The following is a 12,258-nucleotide window of genomic DNA, read 5'->3' on the forward strand; positions in this document are numbered from 1 at the left end:
CCAGGAAAATAATAATCTTATTTTATTAGATTATTATTTGTTTTTCTACCAACGGATCCTACAGTCTTAAAACCTTATACCTGGTTTTCCCGTTGGTGGTCTTCTCCGAATTTCCTTGAAGAAAATGGAGACTCACATACTGCCAATCGATGGGGAGGATAATGTTGTTGCGGACAACAATGGAGGAAACGACAACAATGTTGCTAATTCCCAAGCTACGCCAGTGAACATTGGTTCACAAGATGGTGAGAGCACCGAGGGATATATTCCCATGTCTCGGGTACCTTCGGTACCCAGTGGTTCGGCTGAAAAGCCGGAGAAGTTCACCGGTGTTGGGTCGAACTTCAAGAGGTGGCAACAAAAGATGTTGTTATACCTAGCAACTCTCGGCTTGGCAAGGTTCTTGTCCGAGAGTGTTCCTGAGTTGAAGGAACAAGATGCACAATCCGTGATGGCGGTAGGCTATTTGAAAGATTCGGACTTCCTTTGCCGAAACTACATCCTAAATGGATTGTGTGACACGTTATATGATGTATATCGAAAGATTAGCACATCAAAAGCGTTGTGGAAAGCTTTGGATCATAAATACCGAAGTGAGGATGCCGGCTCAAAGAAATTTGTGGTTGGCCGATTCCTCGACTTCAAAATGGTTTATTCAAAGACCATGCTAAGTTAGGTAGAAGATTTGCAATTAATCTTCGATGAGATCCGTGACGAGGGCATGGTGCTAAGTGAAGCCTTCCAAGTGGGATCTGTGGTCCACTTGTTGCCTCCAGGTTGGAAGGACTTCAAGAACTACCTTAAGCATAAGCGAAAGGAGATAAATCTGGAGGACCTGATCCAGCGACTCAGGATTGAGGAAGGGAACATGACGAATGATAGGAAAGTTCCTATCGTTGTTGGCGCTAAGGCCAATGTTGTGGAGAACGGTAAGAGCTCCAAGAGGAACAAGAAGGACAAGCGAAAGCTAGGTCTGAAAGGTGGTGTTACCAAGAACAAGTTTTCTGGTGAATGCTACAATTGTGGCAAGCCTGGCCACAGAGCATATGAATGCAAAGCTCCACGGAAGAAGAACAAGAGTTCTGAAGCCAATGTTGTTGGAGATGGCAGTCAGAAGGAGGTCGAGATTAGCCTTTCGGCTATGGTGACCGAGGTGAACCTCGTGGGCTCAAACCCTCGTGAGTGGTTCATCGATACCGGTGCAACTAGGCATTTATGTTGCAACCGAGAGATGTTCAACACCTTTGAGACCGTTGAGGGTGAAAAGCTGTGGATGGGAAACTCTGCTCAGTCTGCTGTGGAAGGCATGGGCAAGGTGGTTCTGAAGATGACTTCCGGGAAGGAACTGACGTTGAACAACGTGCTGTATGTTTCTGAGCTAAGGAAGAATCTTGTGTCTGGCTCGCTGTTGAACAAGCATGGCTTTCGCATGGTGTTCGAGTCAGACAAAGTAGTTTTGTCCAAGTTAGGGATGTTTGTTGGTAAATGATATGTAACTGATGGGCTTTTTAAGCTCAGTGTAATTCCTGTTATCAATAAAAGCAAAGTTAATTTTGTTTACTTGCTTGAGTCTTCCAATTTGTGGCATGGTAGACTAGGTCATGTTAATTTTAATTCTATGCGTAGATTAATTAGCATGGACCATATTCCTAACTTTCAAATTAACACAAATAACAAGTGTGAAATTTAAATTGAGGCAAAACTAACGAAAGTACCTTTCAAATCGGTTGAAAGGAAAACTGAACCACTTGAATTAATCCATAGTGATTTGTGCGATTTTAGATCAATACAAACGAGAGGTGGTAATAAGTATTTTATCACATTTATCGATGATAGCACACGATACTGCTACGTGTATTTGCTTAAGAGCAAAGATGAAGCCGTTGATAAATTCATTCTTTATAAGAATGAAGTTGAAAACCAACTTAATCGGAGAATTAAGAAGGTTAGAAGCGATCGAGGTGGTGAGTACGAAGCACCGATTGGTGACTTCTGTGCAAGTGTAGGTATAATACACGAGCGTACGACACCTTACTCACCTCAATCGAACGGTGTTGCCAAATGAAAGAATTGTACATTGAAAGATATGATGAATGCGATGCTTATAAGTTCGGGCCTACCTCAAGATGCGTGGGGTGAGGCGATTTTGACAAGTAATTACCTTTTGAATAAGGTACCCCGCAAGAAGCTCGATAAGACGCCTTATGAGCTGTGGAACGGTAGGAAACCTTCCGACCTGTACCTGAAAGTGTGGGGGTGTCTTGCCAAAGTATTGGTGCCAACACCTAAGAAAGTAAAGATAGGTCCTAAGACGGTGGACTGTATCTTTATTGGCTATGCTCATAATAGTAGTGCTTATCGGTTCTTAGTACACAAGTCCCATAACCCGGACGTACATGAGAACACGATAATAGAATCAAGGAATGCATATTTCTTCGAAAATATATTTCATTGTAGGTCCAACGAAGGACCAAGTACGTCAAAACGAACATTTGACGAAACTATGGATAATGATAGTGGGGAATCTGAGAAGGAACCCGAGCTCGAGCCGAGACGCAGTAAGCGGACTAGAGTTGGAAAATCATTCGGTCCTGATTTTCTAACTTACTTGTCAGAGTATAATTCGAGTACTCTGACTTGTTTATTAGAAAATGAACCCGATTTTCTATCTTGTTTGATAGAGAACGAGCCTCGAGCGTATGTGGAAGTCGTGACTTCTACAGAAGGACCAATGTGGAAAGAGGCTATAAAAAGTGAAGTGGATTGTATCCTACAGAATCATACTTAGCTTGGGAACTTGTTGATCTTCCTCCGGGTAGTAAACCCTTAGGATCCAAGTGGGTCTTTAAAAGGAAGATGAAACCTGATGGTTCCATCGAGAAGTATAAGGCTAGGCTTGTAATCAAGGGTTACAGGCAACGCGAGGGCCTCGATTACTTCGACATGTATTCTCCCGTGACGAGAATAAACTCCATTAGGATGATTCTTGCCAAAGCCGCGCTGCGGAACTTGGAAGTTCACAAAATGGATGTGAAAACCGCTTTCTTAAATGGCGAATTAGATGAGGAAATCTACATGGAACAACCCGAAGGGTTCGTGGTTCCGGGCCAAGAAAGGAAAGTGTGTAAGTTGGTTAAATCGCTCTATGGTTTAAAACAAGCGCCTAAGCAGTGGCACGAGAAGTTTGACCATGCGATGTTAACTAACGGGTTTAAAAAAAACGAAAGTGACAAATGTGTCTATGTTAAGGAAACGATAGACGACTACGTCATTCTTTGTTTATATATCGATGATATTCTCATCGTTGGTAGTAATGATCAGATGATCAAGTCTACCAAAAACATGTTAAATGAGAGATTTGACATGAAGGATATGGGTTTGGTTGATTTAATCCTCGGGATTAGAATCATTAGAAGACCTGATGGTCTCGTGTTGAGCCAATCACATTATATTGACAAAGTCCTTGAGAAATTTAACAAGGATGATGGTCAAATTGCTAGAACACCGTTTGATACAAACATTCATCTAACCAAGAACCACGGAGAAGGTATTTCACAAGTGGAATATGCTCGGGTTATTGGTAGTTTGATGTATCTTATGAGTTGTACTAGGCCGGATATTGCCTTTGCGGTTAGTAAACTCAGTAGATATACGAGTAACCCGGTACTATGCACTGGAAAGCAATAGTAAAGGTTATGAGATACTTGAGGTATACTCGTGACCTTGGACTGCACTACGGTAGATATCCTGCTGTACTTGAAGGGTATAGCGACGCGAACTGGATATCTGATGTTAAGGACTCTAAGTCCACAAGTGGCTACGTGTTTACACTAGCCGGTGCAGCCGTTGCATGGAAATCCTCTAAGCAAACTGTGATAGCTAGATCCACGATGGAATCTGAGCTGATAGCCTTGGACAAAGGTTGTGAAGAGGCTGAATGGCTACGCCATTTTATAGAGGATATTCCTAATTGGGAAAGACCGGTACCTCCAATATGTGTGCATTGCGATAGTCAAGCCACAATTGGGAGAGTACAGAGTCATATGTATAATGGTAAGTCTAGACATGTGCGTCTTAGACATAATACCATTAGACAACTGCTCACAACTGGTGTTGTCTCGATTGACTACGTAAAGTCAAAAGACAATATAGCGGATCCGCTGACCAAAGGGTTAGGCAAAGAAGTTGTGGAGAAGTTGGCACGAGGAATGGGTCTAATGCCCTTGGACTAAAAAGTTCTATAGTGGATACCCAACCTAGCTGGCACCTAGGTTCAATGAGACAACTAAATTATGGAACGGAGTGCGTCACTGTGGGGGTCTTGGACTCCCTACCACTCCTCGTTAAAACAGTGACTCCCGCACGAGGCTAGCATGTTAATGCTTTAATGATTCTTGAGTATGTGAGATACTCGGGAAAGAATCACCTATGTTAGAGAGAAGTGAGGGTCGCTTCAAAGGAGAATTGATTGGTAACAATTCTTTAGAAACTCTCGCAGAACTAGGAACGGTGACCCACGAACAAAACGGGCACACTTGTGAGAACAAGAGCATGGTTGGGAGGTTCCTGTGTGAGATGTGTCATCGTCTACACAAACGGCAGTCGGTTCAAAGACATCGCGTTCTACCGTACAGCCAGTAGAGTAAACATGTCTTCACTAGGGAAGGTTCAAAGGGTATAGTGACTCCCTACATATCCTATGCAGGGATCAACTGTTTGAACACAGTTGTTTCCGATTTCAAAAATATCCTGAAAATCAATTTTTCATTCATGTTGGGGATTGTTGAAAAAAAAAAGCTTAAAATGGCATGTTAAGTGGCTATTTTGTGGTACAATTATCAGTGGGGTCCACTTCGAATTTGGATCGGGTCAAAGTGGATTCGGATTCTTCATAGTGAGACGAAGAGATTGATATATTGTACGCTCAAAATGGATAATGGGTGAATGAGATATTGATTCTCAAAGTAGACCCATTTGAGTTGGAAAATAAAGGGAAAAAGTGAGTTTTGTCCCACATTGGTTTGGAAAGAAGATTTGCCCCCCTTTTTATACAAGAGCTTTTTTAAAGCTTTTAGAATTGTATAGCATAGAGGCTCTCTCGCTCAAGTGAGGGGTGCAAATCAAATTCCAACTAAAAACGAGATCAAACATGCTTGATTCAAGTCCGAGCGCGTCCGAAATTGGCTGGCCTTGCGGGCTAAGTTATGCCAACAGAAGCCACTGGGCAGAGTTGATGCACGAAAGTTAAGTTGCTACTTTCGGGCTCACGAAGGGCAAAATTGATGCACGAAAGTTAAGTTGCTACTTTCGGGCTCACGAAACAGCAAACACCTTGTGACTGTTGGGAATTAAGTTCATCTACTACGGAATTAATTGTCTATTAATTCCAATCTTTAAGTTTTGAATTTAATTTCAGCATCATGGGGTTTCAGCATCATGGGGCTGCTGTTTCAGATGTTCAAAAATTGGTTTTAATACCAATTAAATGTCACCCATTGAATGCTATTCATTCCATCACCCCTATATAAGAGAGGGTAGTAAAAAGCAGATTTTTACACACACACACACACAAAAAGAACAACGAGCACATTACACGAAACTTTGAGTTTTTCAAGCCTCAAAATTATGCTTCTACTCATTCTCTTAAAGCCTACTGTGTTCATAACCTTGCTTTGTTGCCGAATTCCTTGTTTGGGTGCTCAAACATTGAATCATAAGCAAGTTTTATCCTGGGAAGCCTAGACCACGAAACTCCTAGCACTTTCAGGAGGTGGCAAATAAGGTTTTAAGGAAAGAGTGATCGCTTGACTCTTGCAAAAACCCAACACCAAACACCATCTTTCCTTCCCTTCTTCTCCAGGAAAATAATAATCTTATTTTATTAGATTATTATTTGTTTTTCTACCAACAGATCCAACAACATTCACAATATTTTTATTGATGTAAAAAAAAAAAAAAAAACACTTAATTTTAAAAATCTTTTAGGGTATAAGATGGATCATACTAAGATTTTTATTGCTTTGCCCATACCAATGTAACCTAACCCATATTTTATTCATGCTAACCTAACCCATATTTTATTCATGCTAACTTAATCCAGTTCAAGTAATAACCAAAAAGATAGCAAGCCAACTTGCACATTTGACACTACTCAAAGAGAGAGATAGAGAGAACTAAAAAAGTGTTAGAAGTGAATCTAAAAATATCTTCCAAGCCTCAAAAGACATTTTTTTGCAAAAAGTTAGTCATTTTTTCTTTGACTAGAATGAATATTTTGCTTTCAAAAAAAAAAACAATGAATATTTTGGATTTGCTCCATTTTACTTCGATAGTTAGTCATGGGTTCAAACCCTACTGGTAACACTTTCTTTATTTTAGCTTTTTCTACCCCTTCACAAGTGGGAAGGGGTTTTATTCTAGTTTTTTTTTTTGCCCGTAATATATTTATGATTCATATCAAAATTTGATCTTTTATCATATACATTTTTTTTGTAAGTGGCTTTATTCTAGCTCTGTTTATTTTATTTTATTTTATTTTATTTACCTTTTGATTTTTTGATATTCTGTGATACACATTTTTGTGTTTATATCATCACATTTTGATATTTTGTGATATACATGTTTGAAGGGGCTTTATTCTAGCTTTTTTTTTACCCTTAATATATTTGCTTTATATCAAATTTTGATATTTTACATAGACATTTTTTAATTGATTTAAACTTCGCCTTCACACATAAAAATTTTTGGATCTGCCAATGTAACAATGGAAAAGGTATTTAAAAAAAAAATGATTTCATGAAAATCTGTTTACATATTTGCGTGTAGGATTAAGCAATTTATATCGTGGATCAGGGTCCACAGTGCATTGTGGATCTTGATCGAATACACATAATGTACATAATACACATGCACAATGTCCAGAATTTATGTTCATAATACACATACACATAAACACGATATAATGAAGACACAAACACTTAACATAATAACAAAATTCATATTCATAATTTACAGAATTAATGTTCATAATGCACAGAATTCATGTTCATTATATCATGTCTATGTGTATGTGTATTATGAATATAAATTATATACATTATGAACATAAATTCTGTATATTATGAAGTCAAATTATGTGTATTGAACTAGGGTTCACGGTGCACTGTGGATCCTGATCCATGGTAAGATTACTTATTAGGAGTGGGCTAAATATTTTTGTTCCTATTTTGACTTTCAGAATTTTCAATTTATGGAGCCTCTTGAGTTGTGTTACCACATTACTGGGGGCTTCTGTAGTAATCCCACATACAAATATGCAAACAGATTTTCGTAAAACTCTTTTCTTTTTGCTTTTTTCCATTGTTATACAATGGGTCAACATTAAATAAAAGAGATAATGGTCCATGGTATGGCCCAATCAGTGTGAGGCATCCCAATTGGCATAAGCCCGCTATCCTTCCACTGTAAAGAGCAGAAGGTTGTCGCTACTCTGTGAAACCAGACAAATTATGCTATAGATCCGTGTTCACTATGTCCATAGTGGACGCGTTGTATATTCATAAAATTTATAATGTACATTCATAATTTTTATATTATAGATTCATAATTTCTAAATTGTAGATCCATAATTTCTATACTCTACATTTATAAAATCTATAATACAGAAATTATGAATCTACATTATAAATTTTATGAAAGTACAACGTGTCCACTATGCACACGGGTACATAGCATAACGCTCCGTGAAACCAGCCTCACGCATTATACAACGTGTCCACTATGCACATAGTGGACACGGATCCATAGCATAATGCTCCGTGAAACCAGCCTCACGCATTATCCTCCTCTCTAGGAGCCAAGAAGCCCAAGCATTCGCCCAAACACCTTAGCCCAGCTCAATGCTTGGAATGGGCGAGCCATAGTTAACCAATTGGAACCAACTAGTGTCGGACTTGCCCAATGTTCCATTATCTCAATGCCCTCACTCGAGTTACAAACCCGCGTTACCAGGCTCGGCGTGTTGGTGTACAAGCCAGATGGTTATAAAGAAGTCACATGACAAAAGAGCATACGATGTGGGACAATGAACGAGGATCCCTTGCGCCAATTTGTCACTTAGCTTGCCTGATGGAACAAAAAGCTCTACTTTGAGTAAGTTAGATTTTTTATCCTTACAAAAGTTTAATTTCTCTTTTGATTGTTAGTTTTCTTCAAATTTATGATTCTGGGATGTTATCAGATCAAACTCAGCAATTTTTTTTTTCTTCTGTGAATATAATGCTCGTAATTTTGTTGGAAACTAATACTATACGTCGAGAAGATATGTATCTAGGAACCAACTAGGAAGGCAAAAATGTACTTTAAATTGAGTTGATTAGGATTTCTTAATTACAAATTTAAATAGAGTTGAATATATAATATTTTTAATTTTTTTTAATTTTTTGTGTTTACCATACTAATTGATGGATATATATGATATATTAGACCAGACCCAAACTGTTAAGCTTGAGAAGCATGGTGCAAATCTAAGGCTAAACATGCTGACCGAGGGACAACCTTGGGGTTTATAGAACAATTATCAACAATCAATGTAGACATAAAATTTCTTTTCCATGTTTCAATCAAAAAAATGATTTTAACAACTCCTTTGAAAGAACTACATATGTATGTAGACAAGGCACGTAAATAAATCTAACCAAAATAAAACATTACACAACTGATAATATAACAAATAAAATTTCAACATTAATTATTTTGAAGACGAAAATAGTTATAGAACTTAGAAAATTAGAAACGTACATCATAAGCATACTTTGTAATTAACAATATAATAGGTCAACATTTTTAAAGCTTAAAACTCATAATAAAATTAAACTTAATTAACAAAATACAAATATTATAATTAAATTATTTAAAGACGAATAAATATATCCATCAAAGTTAAAAACAAAATTTCATCTATTCAGAAAATGAAATAATGGTCCATGGTGCCATGCTAGTGTACCAGCCATAAGCTTATAAAGAAGTCAGACGACAGAAGAGCATACGATGTGGGACAATGAACGAGAATCCCTTGGGCCAATACGTCACCAAGAAAAAAAAAAAAAAAAAAAAAAAAAAAAAAAAAAACTCTACTTTGTGTAAGTTGGACTTTTGATCCCTACAGAAGTTTCTCTTTTGATTGTTAGTTTTCCTCAAATTTACAAAAGTGAGGGTGGCTTATGTTTGCCATGTGAAATTTTGTTTTCCTCAAATTTATAGCGCATTAAATAGTAAATATTCTAATCAATTTCAAGACTGAAGACATTATTCAACACACTGCCATGCCAGCAATATGGAGTAGATATCTTAGGGGAATGAAATTGATTGTGGTGATCGAGTTTAATTAGATTCAGAGACTGAAATAGGCAGTGGTGTCAAAACCAGTTGATGTATTTGAAAAAAGATGGATTTACATGGTAGAATTGAAATAGATTCTCAAGGGTACCTGTACATTTATTTGTTTTGCAGCTTGAAAAGAAGGATTTATTATGGGTGGTTGTAGGGCATTTATGGGTGTAGATGCTTGCAATTTAAAAGGGAGGTCAGCCACTTTGAAGGCAAATTATGCCGTGCAACCGTGTGCATCATGGCGTCGTTTTTAATAAAAACGACGTCGTCTTACTTAAAAAAAAAATTATTTTCGATTGTTATTAACGGCGTTATGCTGTGCATAATTTGAACTATATATTCAGGATTAATGAACTATATATATCCACACCGGTTATTGGTACTTTATTTTGGCTTATGACAGTTCGTTGCGTCTGTGTATTTCGAAGGAATGAATTATATATTCAGAATTAATGAACTATAAATTCAGAATTAGTGAACTATATATCCAGAATTAGTGAACTATATATTCACACCGGTTACTGGTACTCTGTTTTGGCTTATGGCAGTTCGCTGCGTCTGTATATTCAGAATGAATGAACTATATATTCAGAATTAATAAACTATAAATTTAGAATTATTGAATTATATATCCATAAAATGCATAATACCTTAAAAAGAAGTAAACCTCAATGATGAAAAAAAAAAAAACAAAATTAATTGATAGAGTTAAACGGTGCCACAAACAACACCCGCACCGTTACTTCATCACAGTGAAACAGTGTCGTTCGCTTGCATAGGGCAAATTATATTATGCACCGCACGTCTTTTTTTTTAAATGAAAATTAACAGTGTTTATTTCCGCCGTTTCGCACACTTTTGCAAAAAGTAACTCTGTTATTCAGTGTCATTTTGTATACACTGCAGTTTCAGTTGAACACAACTACAGTTTCATTTCGATATAACTATAGTTTCATTCGATATTTATAGACTCAAATATGTGAATATACACTATAGTTTTATTAAAACACAACTACATGATCATTTTGATATAATTACAGCTTCATTGTACAATATACACTCAAATATGTGAAATGTTATTCAGTTTCAGTTTATATACACTACAGTTTCATTTCACTATAACTACAGTATCATTTTGATATAACTGTAGTGTCGATTTAGATATACTGTAGTGTCAGTTGGTGTTTAATACACCAAACAAACGGACTCCGTTAACTCTAACGACGGGCCGTTTCTTTACTCAAAGAAACGGCGCCGTATATAGGCCGCGGTGCATAATCGATTATGCACCGCGGTCTATAATATAACAACTGCTTGCATAGCATAACGATTGCACTTTGAATAAGTCAGCCTTTTGATTGTTTTCCTTAAATGGGATGAGATGCGGCCTGGTTTTAGAGCCCAGCATGCCTTGAGCAACGCGAATGCATTGGAAAATGTGTGGGTTCTGGCGTAAGCTCGAATGATGGAGTTCCAAAGGAAAATGCTTTTACACATCAAGACAAATTAAGCTTGGGTGTATTGTGTATTTTTTAGTGTATTTTTGTATTTTATTGTTATGTATTTTCTTACATTATTTGTGTCTTTTGTTAACACTATTGATGTATTCTTCAAACGGCCGCATAGCTGCATGGGAGGGCGCGACTACATTTGAGCAAACTTATATATATATATATATATATATATATATATATATATATATATATATATATATATATATATATAGAGGGACGCACTCAGGTGCGAATAAGTGCCCAGGAAGGAAATGCGAACGAATCAGCGCGCGACACGTGTCCAGATCTAATAAATTAAAAAAAAACGCAGTGGCATTTTCGTAAATAATTGAACATCTAGGTGCAAGTAAAATCACTTACAAGTGCACCTATTTTCACCTATAAGTGCATGTAATTTGTCTTGTTAGCATTCACTTTCCGCAAACATTCATGCACCTGGGTGTGCTTATAACTATATGTGCAACTATTTATAACTATAGGTGCAAATACTTATAACTATAGGTGCACTTACTTTCACCTATAAGTGCATGTAATTTTGCCTAGTTAACATTCATTGGTCTGAGTTCAGCGGGTAGTAACACACCTGAAAACCACTTGCAAACATTCATACACCTAGTTGCAACTACTTATAACTATGTGTGCAACTACTTAGAACTATAGGTGCAACTACTTAGAACTATAGGTGCAACTAAGTATTGATGCTCAGTGTAAATTTTTACTTGCACCTATAATACATTTTACATGCACTTGTAATACATTTTACTTGCACTTCGATGTTCAATTATTTACGAAAATGCCACCGCGTTTTTAAAAAAAAAATCAGTGTTTCTCATCCATTAAATCTAGACACGTGGACGAAGAGAATTCATTCCTATTTCGCGCCTGGTCGAAGCGTTCGCACCTGAGTGCGATTATATATATATATATATATATATATATACATGATTTACCTATTCATAGAAATTTAATTAAAAAAATTATATAATGATTTTAATATAATGAAAATTAAAGAATAGGAAAAAGATATGATAGATATATGTGTATGTTAATAATGATAGAGTTATGAATGTTAGATTAAATAATAACAGTGTTGACATGCACCTTGTGCTCAGATGACATGTAGTGACTTCTCCCATGAGAGAGGTCATGATATCGAGTTTCAGTAGAAGTGTTGTTGACTCTGTGTGCTTCTTTAGGTTGAGAAAATAGTAAAGTTTAATAAGAATAACAAAAAATCGAGTCTCATCAGCAATGGGAGCAACCTCTCAAACTAACGAGACTAAAGAAAGACTCATTTCTCGAGAAATTTAATTTTGATGTTTTTTATCAACTATTCTTTCCCCAAATCGTGCCT

Source organism: Ipomoea nil, unplaced genomic scaffold (assembly GCF_001879475.1).
Source record: "Ipomoea nil cultivar Tokyo-kokei standard unplaced genomic scaffold, Asagao_1.1 scaffold1721, whole genome shotgun sequence".
NCBI lineage: Eukaryota > Viridiplantae > Streptophyta > Magnoliopsida > Solanales > Convolvulaceae > Ipomoea > Ipomoea nil.